The sequence below is a fragment of the Ischnura elegans genome, chromosome 5 (genome assembly GCF_921293095.1).
Source record: "Ischnura elegans chromosome 5, ioIscEleg1.1, whole genome shotgun sequence".
NCBI classification, from domain to species: Eukaryota; Metazoa; Arthropoda; class Insecta; order Odonata; family Coenagrionidae; genus Ischnura; species Ischnura elegans.
Window position 1 is genome coordinate 90,999,893 of NC_060250.1, and position 11,583 is coordinate 91,011,475.

Genomic DNA, 11,583 nt, shown 5'->3' on the forward strand with positions numbered 1-11,583 from the left:
AATGGTCCCTAAATATTCCCTGACCATTTTTAATAACCTGCTCAAACTTAAATTCATCCTAATTCTTCCAATAATTTTTTCTGTTCTCAAATGGCTGGCATACATGTCAACATAAACGTTAGCTAATAATGAAAAAATGAGCTAGTAATAACTGAAACAATTCTTGTACTTTGAGAGCATGAATTGCATCACTATGAATATTTTTTTTGGTATGAATCGGAATTGGCATGCATGTAATGTGATTGTTGAATGGTTTTCATTGCTTTTAAATTGTTTTCAATTGATGTTATTTGGCTTAAGTCCATCTATCTTCTTTAAGTTTGTTCAGTGCATTTCATTCTTTTCGGTAAATTTACCCTGTGATGCATTAATGTTACTTCGTGTGCCTTCAATTATTGCACACGAATTCGGAGAGACTAATAAGTTTTCCTGCATTTCTTACTAACAATAAGTGGTAAGAGTACATATTTGGAAAAAAATTTTAACACATAAATTATCAAATATTGTTATTTATTGAAAATTATTTGGTAAGAGTTGTTGTAACTGGTTTTCTTCATATATCAAGCTTTTTCATTTCTAACTCGGATGTGTGATGTGGACAGCTGGTGATAATTGTACAAAAGAACTGATAAGAAGCTGCAAGAATACAGCTGTGACTGCAGAAAATGGAGGAAGGTGCTGAATTCAATATGATGTTGCAAGGTAGGTTATTTAAAGCTGGAATGAAGTGAGGTCTAACCATTACTGCTGCGAACTTGATGTTCACTGGTTGCCTTCGATTTCGAATGAAGATTGTTCCTTTTATTGGTGTAACTAGGAATACGCTTTGGAAAGAGAAGGGGGGCATGGGAGGGGGACGCCATCCAGGCAATGGTGTTTCTGGAAATTTTTTTTGAAAAATGACGTGCCTGGAAATACATTTTACTTCATTTTGGCACCTAAAATTTAACTTAAAGCATGTGCAGTTATTATGTGTCAAAAATAGACAATAGTTTTAAATCATTTTTTTATTTGCCTGAGGCTTTGGAGGGAGGGGGATCTATCCCCTAATCCCCCCATAGTTAAGCCCCTGGAGAACAGAATCCAGGGAAGTATAGTAGAAAAATGGATATACTGAGCATTAGTGAACTAAATGCCTAGAATGAAAAGTATTGGTATTATAAAATCCTGGTCTACCATGAGAGAATCAGAGAGAGAAAAATTCCCAACTCTGATGTTGAAACAGAACTGGTAGACACATGGCTAGAACTAGAAGGGAGATCAGTTTGCTGCCTCCCCTCCTCTGACCCCCAACCACTAGAATATAATACCTTCGTAAGCTATTTTTTGGTATGCGATAGTTGGAATTACACACCTTATGTTTGCTATTTAGAAGTTTTGATTATCAAACTTTTCAATAATTTGAAAATTATTGTTACGTGATTTAATTAGAAAAATTAAAAAACTTTAGTAAAAAAGTAAGTTTTCAAATTTTGCCGCCCCTGAAATCTGCTGCCCGGGGGACGTGCCCTCCCTGCTGCGGCCTAGTTCTGGGCCTGGTTTCGACAATTTTCGATCATACCGTGGAAGCCCCGCCATACAGGGGTGTAGCTAGGAATTAAGGCTGGGGGGGGTTTAGGAGCAACTAATACCGGGGTGTGTGGGGGTATGGAATACCCACCAGGATAAGCGGTAGGTGCGAGATAAATAAATTGCGGAATTTTAAGATAAATGGTTCAAAATGGTCAGTTTTATGGCTTTCTGAGGGATATTTTATCAACCCTTACACTATTCTATTCGTAATAACAATCCAATTGAGTAAAATAGGTTAAAAATTTAAAATTTCTCTGAGCTGGCTTATCCCCCAAAACCCCCCCTCGCTGCGCCACTGCCGCCATATAAGCCTTATGTTGTATTGGAACCTAAATTATTATTGTGAATATTTGTTATTATTCATCCATTAGAAACCTAGTCAAGCTGAAGTACAGCGGATTGACGTAGTTCAATGATATTTATGATACATATGTGTAATTAGCAGGGATCAGCTGTTAGCATGCTATAAAAATTTGCCAGTGGTAATTATCTCAAACGTAGATGATATACCTAGTGGTAGCGAATATTATACTAATTATACTCTTAATCTTAATCATCTTGAGTACAGCGAATATATATATATCAAGCTTTTACATTTCTAACAAGTATACTTATCTTAAAATTGATATCTTCCGTGAAGAAGTATTCTATTTTCCGGGACTGTTTTATTTAAACAATTTTCGTATTTTTATGCAGATCACTGAAGAAAAATTTACTACTTGAGGCGGCAACATTTTGTTTTTGGTAATTTGTGTTTTTATTTGACTAGTAAGTACCGTGATCCGGTGAGTTTTGAAGCGTATGCTGCCTCTTCCGTGGTTCGAGAAATTTTCTTCTAGTTCTTACTTCATTGGTGCATAATTGATTGTCTCCGGTGTTAATATTTGTTAGCGGGATAGAAAATATTAAGTTACAGCCGCCGTGTATTATATTTCACCATTATTATGCCACCATCTGCTTTTCGTTCTGCGTTAAAAGGAATCCAACGTGAGAGTAATTGCTGTCGTGCCTGGACGTACACCGGAGAAAATATTGAGGTAAGTCTCATTTACTTTCTTATAATTTCGCGTCAATGCCGCCATTTAGTATCGGTTTATCAATAAAGCAGTATAGGCAGTGATCTAAGGCCTCTATGGGCCACGAATGGGTACAATACTATAATCTCCATGCAATTGGCTTTGGGGTTATTCTTCACTTGCGCCTTGTTCATTAGCGTGAGATCTAACGAGACATTTTATTCCTAAGAATTTAATCTGCTATAAAGATCTACGCGAAATAAAAAAAAATCTTACGTGTTGTCCCCCCACAGTTGTCCTACCGTATCCGTTCCTTGTATTGTCTTTATAGGATCCTCATGTGTTACAGTTTGGCACTACCGAGTTACGTACGCGCAAGAGCACACGTGTAAAGCGGTGAATTCTGTAACTGAGAGCATCGGAGAAAAGATTTTTGTGGAACTATTACCGCCGACTGGTATCCTCCATCACTGGAGAAAAATATATCGGCGTTCGCTGATCGTGTGGATGGATGAAGTTTGATGGCATGGTGGTCTGCGTAACTGCTTGGAAAGCTAGAGGACCTTGGTTCGATCCCCGATCTAGGATATTTTTTTTCATGGCAATTTATGTGAATGGTGGATGAGCCCAATTCCCTTTATTGGTGTATAGGTAATTCACGGAATAAAGGAACTTGGTGATTTACCATTTTAGGTAAATATTTGTATACCTACCACATATCGCACACATACTACACTTTATGCCTTGCTAGAATTTTAAAATAGCTACAATGAAGGGATCATCAAAGGATTTCGATCTGTTTATGTCCGTTTTACACGGGGAATGTGCTGGCACGACTTTTTTGCAATGAATTTTTACGCAATATGGCTTGAATTTTTACGCAATATGGCTTGCAATTTCGCGAATGCATGGACGAAATTAGAACCACGATTTGAAATGCGTTCTCGCACGTACGTCAGATTGTGTAAGTACATGGCTCATGTAAAACGGTCTTAACACGAATCAGTTTTTGTAGCTAATGTGTATTTTCGCATCTACTTGCGCAGTTAAATGCATCGTGTTAATACGACTAAAGGAAGAGAACATTTTAGGATATATATCCTCATGTACTACAGAATATTTAGTGACTTAATGCCGTAATGAAACAAAGTAATGAGGACTTGTTACTATATCTACTCTTAATAACTCTCGAGTCTAGACTGTTCTTTTTTAAAAGTGAAAAATGTCAGTACATGACAGAAAAGTTCCACCTTACAGACTTTTGTACCTTAAGATATAGATCTAGGAACTTATAAGAAATGAATATTGGAGATGGAGATTGAATGAGATATGCACATAGTTTTAGGAGGCAAGGTGCCCATTTTAGAGGCACTATGCATAGCTGCAAAACACGTAATAAAGTAACTCTCATACTACGCAGAGCTACGCAGGTACCGCATAAAGAATTAACTGGAAAAATTCTCATGAATTCGTATCCAACTGATTTAGGGATGATTCTCAATTAGCCTCCGTGCCAGCGATTGTATCATTTTATTATCTATCGTTTTGTGCTAGTGGTTCGTTAATTTTAGTTGCAGCTATTCCTGCAGTCTGAAGTGCACGAAAAGAATTAGCACGGCAATTTTTCTGATCGCATTCTTTGTCAAAGTTTGTTTCCTTACACGATCCAGCTTTCACTGCGTCTTGTATTACCTGACATTGCATCAGAATATACGGAGAAATCCCATGCGTAAAACGGAGTGCATTCAGATTGTGAAAATCTATCCCTGAAACTATTCCTGAAAACTTCCCATGACCAGTGTGTGTTGTCAACGAATGCTTCTCTGCTGTAGAATGTAGATCTCTCAGCCGCTGAGGCAGGGCAGGATCTACCAAGGAAATTCAGTTACGTTACACTTGAGAGTTACATAAAATATACAGTTTTGGAGGTATCACAGAAATGCGAGACAATTAGTGAAAGATCCATTAAAGAGGGAGGATTGTCAGGCAAGAAGCCAACAGGCGTCAGGAATTACTGTAAGGCACAACGCAGCCTATATTCGGCATATGAGTTACACGTAAACAGTTCACTCTATCACCATCGCGCTGCTTACATTTTTCGCCGGTAGTTGGCGTCTTCCGGGCTGGAATCGCGAATAAGTTTTGTCAGGGGGGGGGGCAAGGATGACTTCTCCCCCCTCGATACCTTCCTCCCACCACCGCTAAAATATAATACATCCGCAAGAAATTTACTGAGATGCAATTGCACACCGTATATTTGCTTTTAGCAGTATTATTTATATTATTGTTTAATAATTTATAAATTGATAGTTATTGCTAAATAGTTTAATTTGAAAAATTACATGAATTTTAAAAATCAACTTTTCAAATTTGGCCGAACCCTGGAATCTGTCGCCCTGGGCGCGTTCCCCCTGTACCCCGCCCTAGTTCTGGGCCTGCGCTGGGGCCCCATTGTACACCTCGCTCGCCAGTTCGTGTCCCATTAGATTTTAGAGCGTAGTCATTGGTCAGTACGGGAACACGCCGCGGCTTTCCCGCATTTCTCAGGGAAAATTGGATTATGTCAAAAAAAGCCATCGTTTTTTTATGTTTTGTATAGCATTATTCCTTATTGTCACTTTTATTACTTGTTTAAGGAAGCGGAAGTTTTTGAGGGCGGGATGGCGGCGGTTTGTGTTTGAAAATCATGTATGGATTACTAAATGTGTGGGTATGCGTTCGCAGTGGCGCAGCGAGAGGGGATTTTGGGGATAAACCCCCCCCCCCCAGAGGTCATTTTCATTCATTCATTCAGAAATTTTTTTAATGTGACAAATTTTGTAACTTTTATTAGGAGGACGGATTACTCACAAACAAAACATCAAACTTTACACACAGCCATTAAACTCAACATTTTGAACCATTCATCTTAAAAATTTTTGGGGGAGGGCCCCCGCACCTCCCGCTTACCCTGGTGGGTATTTCATACTCCTCAGACCCCCAGTATTAGTGGCGCCTAACCCCCCCTAACCTTAATTCCTAGCTGCGACACTGCGACACGGTACCTAAATTTTTAGAAATTAAGCACTGAGTGTGGTGAACAGTGAAAATTAGGTGAAGTACGAGTTAAGGTTGTGTGTATGGTCGTGGGATGCCTAAATAATTTATGTCTTAATGCGATTTCCTTGGCAGTCGAGAAAATGTTAGATTTAGCACGATGAAAGCTAGTTATAAATTGACGTCATTGCTTTTATCAAACCTTTTTTTATGGTGATCCCTTATTGGTTATGTGGATATATTCGGCTAGAAACCCGAATCTACTTGTTAGCTGTGGTTCAGTATTTTTCATATTCGAACGCGAATTTATGAAAAATATTCACTTTATTTGGCGAATTGATCAATTCCGATGGCACACGTTTCGTTTTTTTCTGGTGGTTGGTCAGAAAACAAACTTAGCTCTCTTTTTTTCAGTGTATTCCCCGTTTCCATTCTGGTTTCTCTGAAAACTCGTGAGAGTGCTCTGAAATTGTTTTTTTTTGGAAGGGTAGCTATCGGGGAATAACCATGGCAACCAAACCACGTAAGCTGTTCCTTAGGGGGCGAACGAGAAAAAAATAAAGGAAAGAATGAATGCGATTCATTAAATGCGACATTTATTCCACACCTTCCCAGTGGGGGTGGTGGGGTTGGGCCTTTAAAAAAATGAAGACCGAAATGCGAATGGGGTGGGAAAGTAATGGGTGCATGGGGTTGGCCAGGGAGTCTATCCCCCAAGCTCTCTCGGATGGAGAGAATTTTTGAAGGGTTGGTGTGAAATAATGAAGAGATGGGAGTAGAAAAAAAGTCGAAATTAACAATTCCCACTCAGTATTCACCCCTATATTCGGGGGTCGGCATCGTTCCCCCTAATTCATTCTTTTATTTTTCCTCTCTCTCCTGCGTCTAAGCTCACCAATCAGAATACCCTCCGTTCTGTACCCTTCCAACGCCTTTTACTTCACCTCCACTGCGTGGTTCATTCGCACCCCGCCATTTGCCATCAGCCACCCGCGACGCCCTTCTTGCAACGGTTCCGCTGTGCCGCCTCCCAACTTACCCCATAATGATTTCCTTCACACTCTTCGGCGGACGACCGCACAGTCTTATTTCATAAAAAAACCGTGCAGATTCATCCGGACCAGTCCTCTTTATTTGGCGCTCTTCATTTTCTGTAGGTTTCGATATTCTAGGGATTTGATCGTTGGATTATTCTTCCTCATAGAATAATCCTCTAAAATCGCTGGCACAGCAATAGTTTTCCTGGTTTCGCTAGTGGTAGGACCCGCCCGCCTTTGTGACGGTGCGGGATTCCTCGTCCCATCCCTTCCTTCCCTATCCCGTCCCAGGAGGCGTCGTCGGGCTCCTATCGCGGCGGCGCCTCCTTCCTTTTTCCTTCCTGTCCTCCCCCTTCCGTGGTGCAGAGGTGATAAGCTAACGCTTCCAGACTTCGGCCCAGGTGTAACCAGCGAGCCCGCCCTAGGGTTTCGTATCCACTGTAGGATTCGATATATCCAACGATTTGATCGCTGGGTTTTTCTCTTTAATAGGAAAATCCTCCAAAATCGTTGGCACATTAATGGCTGATGCCGGGTTTCGCTAGTGAGTGGGCCCTTTTCGCTTTTATAGCTGTAAGGTGTTTTACCCCGTCCCATCCTTTCCAACCCTTTCCCTACCCCAGAGGCGTCGTCGGGCTCCTATCGCGGCGGCGCCTCTTTCCTTTTTCCTTCCCATCCAACCCCCTCTCCGGGTGATCGGGCGTATAATTCTCGGACTTGGTTCCTAGCCCCAGTGTGTTGTATCCTCGAAGGGCTTCCCTGAGCCCTCATTTCTTGTAGGTTTCGATATCTAATAAAATCGATATGATATCTATCGAAAATTTGTGGAATATTTTTATTTAGAGTATATACAAATAAGTTCACAGGTGAGGAAAAAAAGAGATAGGAGCATTTAATAAAAAAAGGACGAGGACAACGGTGCTGTGGTAGATGGAAAAAAGCCAGAAATCAGAGGATAATAATGCGGCCTGACTGGAGAATAGATAGATTTAGAGAATATTCTTACATTTCGGTAGAAAAATTAAATCACGAAGAATGATCTCAGGCTTTCCCAGCGTATAGTGTCGTGGAAGGTCACTCGGGATTTCCATCGGTAAATTTCTATTAACCTTTCGCGACATTAATTTATAGTTTCGCCAGTAGTGGCCCACGCCGCCCAAATGACGGCGTTGGAATAGGCTAGTTTCCTTCATCAAAGAAAACGAAAGGCATTGATTGCGATTCGTTACCCACCATTAGTGTATTCATAATATACAAATTATTTAGTTTTAGAATTCCCAGTTTAGACGAATAGCAATGGTCAATTTTAACTGCATTTGAAAAAGGCCAGATTGGCGCCCATGCGATGCCACTCCACGTGACGTCACAGGGGCCTAGTTTCTATACAAGTAGATAGGAGTTTTACATCGTCTGAGATTACCAATGCATGCATGAGGCACAGAGCTCAGGGAAACATCTCTTAATAATAACACATTAAAAATACCTAAGTTCGGAAAGTTTCCTTCGTTTAATAAGGTATTAATAATCCTTAATTAAGCCGAGCGCTACCTGCTAGCAGGGTACTCTGCTACCTACTAGTATCCTGCGTCGTATTAGCGCTCAAAGCCTCGCCCCAAGGTCACCTCACTTGCGGCAGCGGGAACCAGAACGACGTAACACGGGGTTTTCCCGTCATTCATACTTAGCCGTCGCGTTTTTGCGCGCTTTAAAATTTTCACTTCTTAATTGATCGGGAAAAATAGATATCGTCATTTAAAAATCTAAAAGCGTGAAATGCGTACTTCAGGAGTAACAATCTTTCGATTTAGGCAATAAAAAATAATAGGAAACCACCCTATGTCCCTATCCTACTCCTTCCATCCCTATCCTCTCCCTTGAGGCATCGTCGGGCTCTCATCGCGGCGACGCTTTCTATCATTTTTTATTCCTCTGTCCTTCCCCTCCTGAGGTGTGCGGGTGAAAATCTCTGAGACTTGGTTGCCGGCCCTCAGGAGCAGTGGCGCAGCAAGGGGGGGGGGGGGGTAGGGGTTTGGGGGATAAAACCCCCCCAGGCCTCAGAGAAATTTTTAAGTTTAATCCATTTTACTCAATTGGATTGATATTACTAATAGAATAGTGTAAGGATTAATAAAATATCCGTCAGAAAGCCGTAAAACCCATCATTTCGAACCATTTATCTTAAAATTACGCAATTTATTAATCTCGCTGCTACCGCTTATCCTGGTGGGTATTCCATACCCCCACACATCCCGATATTAGTTTCACCTAACCCGCCTTAATCGCCCCTGTGTAAACCTTTGCGGGCCCAGTAACGCAGCGGGGGGAGAGGGGGGGTTTGGGGGATAAACCCGCCCCCTCCAGGGCTCAGAGAAATTTTTTAGTTTTATCCATTTTACTTAATTGATAAATATTACCTATAAAATAGAGTAAGGATTAATAAAATATCCCTCAAAAAGTCGTAAAACTGAACATTTTACCTTAAAAATTTTCTGGGGGAGGGCTCCCGCTCCCCCCGCTTATCCTGGTAAGTGGTATGGAATATACCACCCAATCCTGTCATTATTAGTTGCACCTAAACCCCCCCCTTTAGCCTTAATTATTAACTGCCCCCCTGCGCGGGCCCGCCCTGGGCACCCGATTCCAATTGGCGAGATTTCGGGGCGCGATTCTATTTCTGCTCGACTCAGAACACACTTTGTGGAATACCTGGAGGGTCAGGGAATTTCTTACTCGAGCCTGAACCACACGAGCATTTTTTTCCATCCCTTTCGAGGGACAGCTCCAGCGATCGCTCCAATGATGGCCGAAAATGACCATTCAAGCAATTATTTTCCGCGATGGATCCAGGGATGAGAATCCCATCCTTTTTACCATCACTCGACGCGTCCCTTTTTCCGTCGCTGAATCAATCGCTGGCACCATAGTTCACCCAATTTGTATTAGGGAATATTTAACTGCAATCATTCACATTTTCATCATATATCTTAATGAATGTGGAGTGAAAAAGATTATGAAACTGGCTGGAAAATTGTGAAAGGGAAATCTGCAGAAGTCAGGAAATTCAATATCGATATATGGCCGGTCACCCTGGTATCACATGCTATCGAGAAATTTTGTTTTCCGTATCTCGCATTCTGCGTGCTCAAGCTGCGCTAATTTTTTGTGTGATCGTAAGATATAATTCAGAAATGGCCTGGTGGAATTTTGGCTTGTTAATTCTGAACTTTAACTCTCTGTGAGCCAACAGAGGTGTTAAAATAAAGTAGGATATGCATAAAAACAGCATTGTATAATAATGTATGATGTTTCCCTATGTCGAAGAACAATCCCCATTTTTTCCAAGTGTTTAAATGATGCAACATCGTCAAAAAGACGAAAAATTCTTTGTCGCCACATTCGTTTTTATGCTATTTTGGTATTTCCTTTTAAAATTCTTAAACGGAGAGGTACGATATGGTCGACTTTTGCTCTTTTTGGTTTAAGGTTTATGTAAAAATAAATATACTCGACAAAAAATAATGATTTTGGGAGCCTATACCCTAATGTCGGCAAAAATGTAACGGTACATCAGGGGAAGAGTCTCACAATCAGACGAAGCTGGGAAACTTCATCACCGCCGACAGCGAAGCTAGGAACCGATCAACCGGAGCCTGGGTTAACCGGAACGGTTGACGGTAAATCAAATATCAATTATTTAGACAAAATACTTCGTCGGGCGTTTTGTGAAAGGGACAGTGGCCATAAGACTTTTCCAGATGCCCCAAAAACTAACTATGAAAGGAGGGGTGTACTTAACCGCTCAATCCAGTGGCGGATACATATGGGGGGCGTGCGCCCCCCCTCCCCTTGCGGGGCCGCCTTCATTGCCGAAAATTGCAGAACCACAATTGCAACTTTTTTATATCATGAGATGGCATTGTCTCGTATAAGTGCAATATCAGTTTGAATAAAACGTTGCATGTGACTTGGTTATCTTTCATAACGATAGAAGTATAGGTAGTTCAAAATATCTTTTACGCCCCCCCTTGAGTGATTTCTGTATCCGCTACTGGTTCAGCCGTGGGATAAAGTGTAATCAACCTTTTTGCAAAACGCATGGACTAAATTGTACGATAAAGTGACATCAGATGATGGAAGGAGGAGAATTTTGATAAATTATCGACACTGACGAAAAAAGTACCAGGTTGTGAAGATATTGAGAAAAATGACGTCGCAGAATGCTTCCAAGGATACTTCGAACTGGAGTCAACAGATGAAGACATCGTCGATATGGTGTAGGGAACAGCTGAAGGAGATGACGCAGATGCGACAACTGGATGTGACGTCAGTCGAGCAGCAGCAGAAACTGCATTTAATGCTTTCTAGGTACGCTTTTTTTCATATGATATATTTTTTCATTGTGTTCTTTGCAATCTTTTCAATTTTGAAATTAATGTGTATGTAAAATGTGTGCAGTAAAATGGAGTATGTAAATTTTATTTTTAGATTACACCATGATTCGTCGAGGTATCAAAAGACTCTTCGCCGATGTTCTTTTGCTAAAAAGATGGCGAGACTAGGTTGCCCACAACTGTTGTGAAGAATAAGTACAGAAAACATTGAAGGTTACTTCAATAAATAACTGGTTCAATGTATGTGGATATATTATAAATGTAATTAAATTGACGCTGGGAGAACCCTGAATTTATGCATGTTTTTTCACATGCATACTTAAAAATTGCAAACCGTCAATTAGCAGGAAAAATTAATTATCCGAGATAGCCTTAACAAGCAAGCTTATGCGGAATTCTAATGAATTTTATATTTGAAAATTTCACCTTCGCACATAATAATCAAGTATAAAGTCGCACCAAAAGACCTAATACGAGCAGTTTAGAGTGATTAATGTGCCCTCTAAACTCGTTTTCATGCAGTTTGCCTGC